Source organism: Gekko japonicus, unplaced genomic scaffold (assembly GCF_001447785.1).
Source record: "Gekko japonicus isolate JY-2015 unplaced genomic scaffold, Gekko_japonicus_V1.1 scaffold3858, whole genome shotgun sequence".
NCBI classification, from domain to species: Eukaryota; Metazoa; Chordata; class Lepidosauria; order Squamata; family Gekkonidae; genus Gekko; species Gekko japonicus.
In genome coordinates, this window is record NW_015177134.1 from 105583 (window position 1) to 112897 (window position 7315).

At 48.2% G+C, this 7315-nt stretch overlaps 1 pseudogene; it reads left to right on the forward strand.

Moving 5' to 3' along the window:
* Window positions 1–6768, forward strand: part of LOC107124826 — a 47173-nt pseudogene extending 40405 nt beyond the window's left edge.
* Window positions 6769–7315: the final 547 nt, after the last annotated feature.

Here is a 7315-nt window from a genome sequence, read left to right on the forward strand (position 1 = left end):
TGGTGCCTGGCTCAGCCCCAGATCGGGTAAGCTGGGAATGCAATGGGGTGGGGGTGGGGGGGCCGGGATCAGTCTCAGCTACGGTGTCCAACTCTCAGCAAATTGCTGGACATTTGGGGGCGGGGGGGGGGGAGTGGATTCTAGAAAAGGCCTCAGTTGGGGGGACGGGGAGGGACCTCGTTTGGGAACCAGGCCACAGAGGCCTCCCTCCCGTGCACCCATTTTCTCCAGGGGAACCGACCTCTGCCAGCTAGAAGTCGGTTGTAATTCTTGGAGAACTTCAGGTCCCGCCTTGTTCCAGACTCCAGAGATCAATCTGAGGGCAGAAAGTGACTGTTTTGCAGGGTGGATTCTCTGGCAGGAAGTTCCCAACTTAGAGTTGGCAACCTTGTGCATTCGGCAGAGTTTCTCGCCTCTCCCTGATCCTCTTCATCCCTGGAGCCCTAAGGGGTGGAGGATTCAGGAAGTCAACTGAACTCTTTTTTTCGAAAAAAGATGGCAATAGATAAGATGTTGTCAGTAGCAGAAATGGACAGATTAATTAAGTTTAAGATTACAGGGCAAAAGTAAAGAAATATTTGAAAATCGATGGAAAATGTTCTCTATATGGATAGATAATGTAAATAAATAAGACTCACAAGAATAAGAAATGTAAACCGATGACATGATGTATATATGAAAATTATAAATAAACTGGAGGAGGGAAAAAGGAAGTCAACTGAACTCCATTCCACAGGCAAGCCACACCGCTGGCACAATCCCATTCTGTGCCAGCGGTTAGATTGACATTTGCCCTACACCAGCAGGGCACCCTTACAGCTTTGCGTGGGCATATCTCCTGACACATATAATAGCCATCCAGAGTTCTTCAGGGGCTGGGCTTAGGCTTGTTCCCAAAATAGGCTGAACTCTGGAAATGGCCCTTCTGTCAGGGTGAGTTGGGCCCCCTCATGGGAGTGCTTGGACAGAGTTCTTGCCTGACACTTCAGGCCTATTGAAGAGAGGCATGCGATGGTAAAGGCATCACCAGTCCCTCTTGTTCTTTGGGGGCTCTGAATTGCCTTAACAATTAGCCCCTGGGACAGACGGAGCCAAAGGAATGAGAGGCTAAAGCTTGTAACATCTCTAAAAAGCCAATCAGAGACACTTCACTTTCTCAAAAAACAAAGGCGGCATATCTAAAATACCTTCTTATGTGATATAGCAAAATGATATAAAACCTGGTCTACAAACCACAAGAACCACAAGAAGCAAACCACCAGAGCCAGTTTGGTGTAGTGGTTAAGTGTGCAGACTCTAATCTGGGAGAACCAGGTTCGATTCCCCACTCCTCCACTTGCAGCTGCTGGATGACCATGGGCAAGTCATAATTCTGACAAGAGCTGTCCTTGAAAAAGAGCCGTTTCTGTCAGAGCTCTCTCAGCCCCACCTACCTCACAGGGTGGCTGTTGTGGGGAGGGGAGGGGAAAGGTGTTTGTAAGCCGCTCTGAGATTCCGAGAGTGAAAGGTGGGGTATAAATCCAATCTCTTCTTCTCTTCTTCTTCTGATCTGCCAGAGTCTTCATGTGTCCCCTGAGCATGCGAGTGTTTGTGATGTTCAGTGTTGTTATCTCCATTCTCATTTTTCCTTGTGACATGTCCCTGTCTGTGTCTCTCCTTCCCCGCAGAGAGAAGCCTCTCTTCACAGCCAAGTGAATTCAAGCATCTTTTCACAGACGGAGGTGACTCAAGAGAAGGGGCAGGAGGTGGAAGAGCAGGACCCAGGAGGACCTGGAACTGGCAAGACAGCAAGCAAAGGCCCCCTTCTCCTCCAAGCTGGGAGTGGTGTTGAATTCAGGGAAAGGGTTGTGCCAGAGACCCTGGCTAAGGACACCGTGACCTCAGATGTCCATTGCCAGCGCTTCCGGCAGTTCCGCTACCATGAGGCCAATGGACCCCGAGAGGACTGCAGCCGGCTCCATGGACTTTGCAGCCACTGGCTGGAGCCGGAGAGGCACACCAAGAAGCAGATGCTGGACCTGGTGATCCTGGAGCAGTTCCTGACCCTCCTGCCCCAGGAAATGCAGGGCTGGGTCAGAGGGTGTGGGCCGGAGACTAGTTCCCAGGCGGTGGCCCTGGCTGAAGGCTTCCTCCTGAGTCAGGCAGAGGAGAAGCAGCAGGCAGAACAGGTGAGGGGATTCCCTCCAGGTATGTCCAATTCAAGCAAGGACATCTGGCCTTCTCCTAAAGTGTCCCCGAGAGCGATTTGTCCAAGTGTTAATCATCCAAAAGGGAGATTTTACAGCCTCCTTCAGCAGCCTCTTCTACTAGAGGATTTCTGATCCCTCCAGATAACTCACCGGTTCTGCTGATAGAAGGGATGCAAAGAATCATAGAATCCCAGAGTTGGAAGGTGCCGTAGAGGCCATCTAGTCCAACCCCCTGCTCAATGCAGGGTCAGCCTAGAGCATCCCTGACAAGTGTTTGTCCAGCTTCTGCGGAAAGACGGCCAGTGAGGGGGAGCTCACCACCTCCCGAGGCAGCTGATTCCACTGTTGCACAACTCTTCCTGTACAAAAGTTTTTCCTTATATCCAGCCAGTGCCTTCCCACCCCTAATTTAAAACCATTATTACGAGTCCTCTCCTCTGCTGCCAACAGGAACAGCTCCCTGCCCTCCTCTACATGACAGCCCTTCAAATCCTTAAAGAGAGCAATCATGTCCCCCCTCAACCTCCTCTTCTCCAGACTGAACATTCCTGGGTCCTTCAGTCGTTGAATCGTATCCCTTTCTTCTGGTGTGCTCGCTGCTCCAGGTGAACACACCAGAGTCTAGGAGTGGGGCACGATCTAACCCTTGGTCTGTTCCATTCCATCTCTAACCCATCTCTAACCCGTCTCCCTCGCTGCTCCCTGACCTGGATAGCCCAGGCTAGCTGGATGTTGTCAGATCTCAGAAGATAAGCAGGTTCAGCCTTGTCTAATACTTGGATGGGCGACCTCCAAGGAATACCAGGGCCGTGACATAGAGGCAGGCAGTGACCACCTCTGACATCATGTATCTTGCCTTAAAAAGAAATGTAGCTCGCCACCTAGTAGTGCATGACACTAAAAGAAATACAACTTCTGGCTTCTAGATAATCTTAGCATCTCCTGGCTATACCACACTAACTGCCATACGTCTATGCCACACTAACTGCCATACGTTAATTAATTAATTTAATAGAAGCGACATTCCTTGAAGATAGAGGCGACATTCCTTGAGGCGGAAGGAGCTTCCTTGGAGCAAGAAGAGAGACCGCAGGCCCTGGAACGTGCCCCAAATGCCCTCTCCTGTGGTAAGGACTCCTTCTGCCTGGATAGAATTGGGTCATCCAGTGCATTTGGTGGGTAGAGAGTTCAGGTCTGGGGAAAAGATTCAAGACGTCTTCACACTACAAAGAGTCAGTTTGCAGAACTCAATGTGCATGAATCAAACAAACTTATGGAAGGCAATTCCTCACATTAATTAAAATACTCATATCTCACCCTCCTTCCATAAGGTAGATACATCTTGGCAGAGCTATTCAACCTGGTGAATAAAGGGAGCCCCCACCTTTCTTTGGGCCAATAATATTGGGGAAATTTGGCTTCTGTGCCCGTGCTTTTAGGAGCATCTGGCGGATGGCTGCGGGAAACAGGACCCTGGAATAGGGAATGGGGCTTTGGGCTGGCACCCCCTCCCCCCCAGGAGCTTTGGGGAGGAATTTTGGGAAGGGCTTGGAAAAGATGTGGTGTCATGCTGATCTTGCAACTGGCTGAAAACCTGGTTGTGAAGTCAGCTTCCCAAGTGTTACGCCAAGCTGTTTTATCTACAACAGATGGCTAACTAAATTTAACGTGAGTTCTTGCCAAAGTTTACGGAGGTCTTGCCCGCCCAAAGATATCCCAATGAAAGAGACTGGACTGGTATATTCCAAAACAATTTGTCTTTTTACTGAAGCAATATCAAAATCACATACACACGAAATCAGATTCACACTCTCATACAATCAAGTTCCTTTAAGATTACAGAAATAGAAAATAGTTCAGTTACTTAGGAGGGGGTAGGTTTTAAAGGTTTATACTTATCTGATCCTGTAGTCTTGTCTGTTGCAATGAAAATAAGGGGTAGAAGGTAATATCTAGGGGTATTTCTAAATACATACTTGCTAGAACCAGCCAGCTAAGCGTGGACCTCTTTGGCTGCAGTCCAAGAGATCAAAGAATGGGGACAAAGGGTTGTTTTATAGAAAGCTGTAAGTTAGGGGATGAAAGCATGGAAGAGGGCGAAGAGGGGAGGCGGCTAGCAAAGGACCAGGCGCGTGGTCCCTGCATTTTATAGTGAAATCTTTGGGATGGTTGGCAACCTTCGCCATTCTGGATCCACCTGACTATAAGTCCGTCCCATTGCTACATCTCATTGGTGCATGCAAGAAAGGGCACTACCTTTAAGGGTTGGACAATATTTGAAACTCTAGACTCTAACTCAGAACCGGCCATCTGGTCAGGTGTGAAAGTTGGCGTCACCATTCTCCTTGATGTGCAGATGAATCTCTGCTTTCCCATGCCATCAAAGTCCCATCTTCCAGGAAATGGCAATTCAGATGTAGATTCCCTTCGTGGGTGACGTGACATCGGATCCCTTTGGCGATGGAGGGTTACTTGTACTTTAAACTGTGTATTGCTACTGACATTGACTCCATGTGCTTCTGCTTTCCCCTAAGGCTTGTATGTGTGTGCTTGCTATTTCCCTTTGCATAGAATGCAGGCTGAGTGAAACCTCTCGCAACAGGTGGTTGCAAGCTACATCATCTGTACCATTCATGTAGTGTGTGTTCTTGTGTGTCAGCAGTTATCAGTCCATAAGAACAGAAATATAAATTCATTTCCCAACACAAGAGACACTCTGAAAACTCATTCAAATGACCCTCGAGTCTCCTGGACCGAATGTGATGGTGAGGTGTCATGTGATGTCTGTTCTGTCTGCATCTTCTCCTCCTTGCAGGCTTGACACAGGTTTCACAGAAGTCTGAAATAAATTGGCAGGATTTATAATCCCTGAGGCTCATGGGTACCTGGTGCTTCTCTTCTGCCTCTCCCAGAATTTAGTAAAAAGTGTTAAAAAATGTGTTGAGTGTACACTGAGTGAGGTTTCACACCCCTGGAAAGGGGGCACATGAAGCAGAGAACGAACAAGCAAGTGGAATAGGAAGTCCTGGGAAACACCCTTCCTTCCTCCTTGTCTCACTAACAGGCAGTGGAGAGACGCTGTTGAGCCGTCATCTTTTCAGAGGGGTGGAAACGGCTGCTGCACCTCCAGTCCAGGTAGGGGGATTTGAGCAGGGAACAGCCTGGGCCTCCTCTACCTTTCTCAAGGGGGCTTTTGCTCTTGTGGTTTCTACAAGGTGTCCGGGGCAAGAGAGGCTCTGGACAACACTCCTTTCCCCCCTGCCAAGCCATACATCCTGAACCCTCCCAGACTAACCCCTTCCAGTGTGCATTCTCTGCCTGGCATGATCTCTGATGAGGGAATCTGTTTGTTCTTTCAGTCTCCATTTTCCTTTGAGGAGGTGGCCGTGTATTTCACCGCGACTGAGTGGGCCCTGTTGGATCTGAACCAAAGAGCTCTCTACTGGGAAGTCATGCTGGAGAACTATTGGAGTGTGGCCTCTTTGGGTAAGGATCTTTCATAGGTGCAGCCATTGTGGTGACTCATATATCTCAATATTGGATAGCAATACTCCCTTTTGACTCCTGTCCTCTGAGTTGGCCAGAGGCAACTGAGGCCAGTGCTGTGGCCATCACCCTAAGTCAGAGACAGGGTCCTGGCTCGAGGCAAAGGTGAGATGAAAGACCCTTGGAAAGACTCTGGAAGGGGCCAGATCTTCATTTCTCTGTGGCCAGCCTTTGAAGCACACCCTTTCTCCTGGATGGGATTACAGACATCCGCTCTGACTGTGATCTGGAAATGATCCATCCCCCTTATACTGGTTGGGATTGTGGGCTTTGATCTTGGCCATATTTCTGTCCTTCCAAGAGAATTTTTACTCTTGCTTGGATTTCTGTCCTTCCCTCAATAAGAATTATCATAATATCTCTCTCTCTCTCTCTCTCTCTCTCTCTCTCTCTCTCTGCAAAATAAAAGCCAGAGTTATAAGAGAGACTATGGTGGAGACAGACAACAGCCTTGCATCCAAAGAAAGCCTGGAGAGTTCCTCAAGAGGATCTCAAGAGAGGATTTCCTTCCCAGGTGGGCTGGATGAGAGTGGGGATCCTTCATGGTTATGTCAAGGGAATGGGCAAGGAATACCCAGGGGACTTTTCTGCTTCACTTCTAAACAACTCTTAGCTTGGTCAAAGTATAAAGCCTGCTGGGCAAGGCAGGAGGGAGGCCTTCTGGGACCCCTAGTCTGGAGGTTTGGAAGCTCCTTCTGGGGAAGAGTTCAGCTGTGGCTCTTGAAAGGGCGTGGTATCCCTAAATCCTGGATACTCTTGGGAAAGGTAGGTTGTTAGTTAAGGTCAGCAAAGCTGGACAAGGCGAACGGGCCATCAATCCTTTCCTACTGCAGCCTTTGTGCTAATGCCAGGTGCTAATGTTTCCTCTCTCTTTATTCCAGCAGAAGATGATCTGAGGAATGAGGAGGCTGAGGAACTTCACCCGCAATTTCCAGATAGAGTTAATAATGAAGGCTTGAAAGGGAACATCATGAATCGATGCAGACCTAAGAGAAAGAACAACAGCCATTTGGTAGACAAGAGAGATGGAATGGTGCGTAATGTACATTCTCCAAAGCACAATATAATGAAGACAAGTGAACCCATTCAGCATGGAAAGTACTTCAAATATAGATCACAGCTTCTTGAGAATCAAGGAATACGAACAGGAGAGAAACCTCTTGAATACTCAAAGAAATTCAGTTCGAATGGCAGTTTTCAAGGTTATAAAAGAACCCACACAGGGGAGAAGCCTTTTGAGTGTTCAGCGTGTAGAAAGAGGTTCAGTACGAATGGCAGTCTTAAAGTGCATAAAAGAACCCACACAAGGGAGAAACCGTTTGCATGCTTGGAGTGCGGAAAAAGATTTATTGCGAGTAGCCATCTTCAATATCATCAAAGAACCCACACAGGGGAGAAACCTTTTGAATGTTCAGAGTGTGGAAAGAGATTCAGTACGAGTAGCCATCTTCAAGAGCATAAAAGAACACACACAGGGGAGAAACCGTTTGAGTGCTCAGAGTGTGGAAGCAGATTCAGTACAACTAGCCATCTTCAGTACCATCAAAGAACCCACTCAGGGGACAAACCTTTTCAATGTT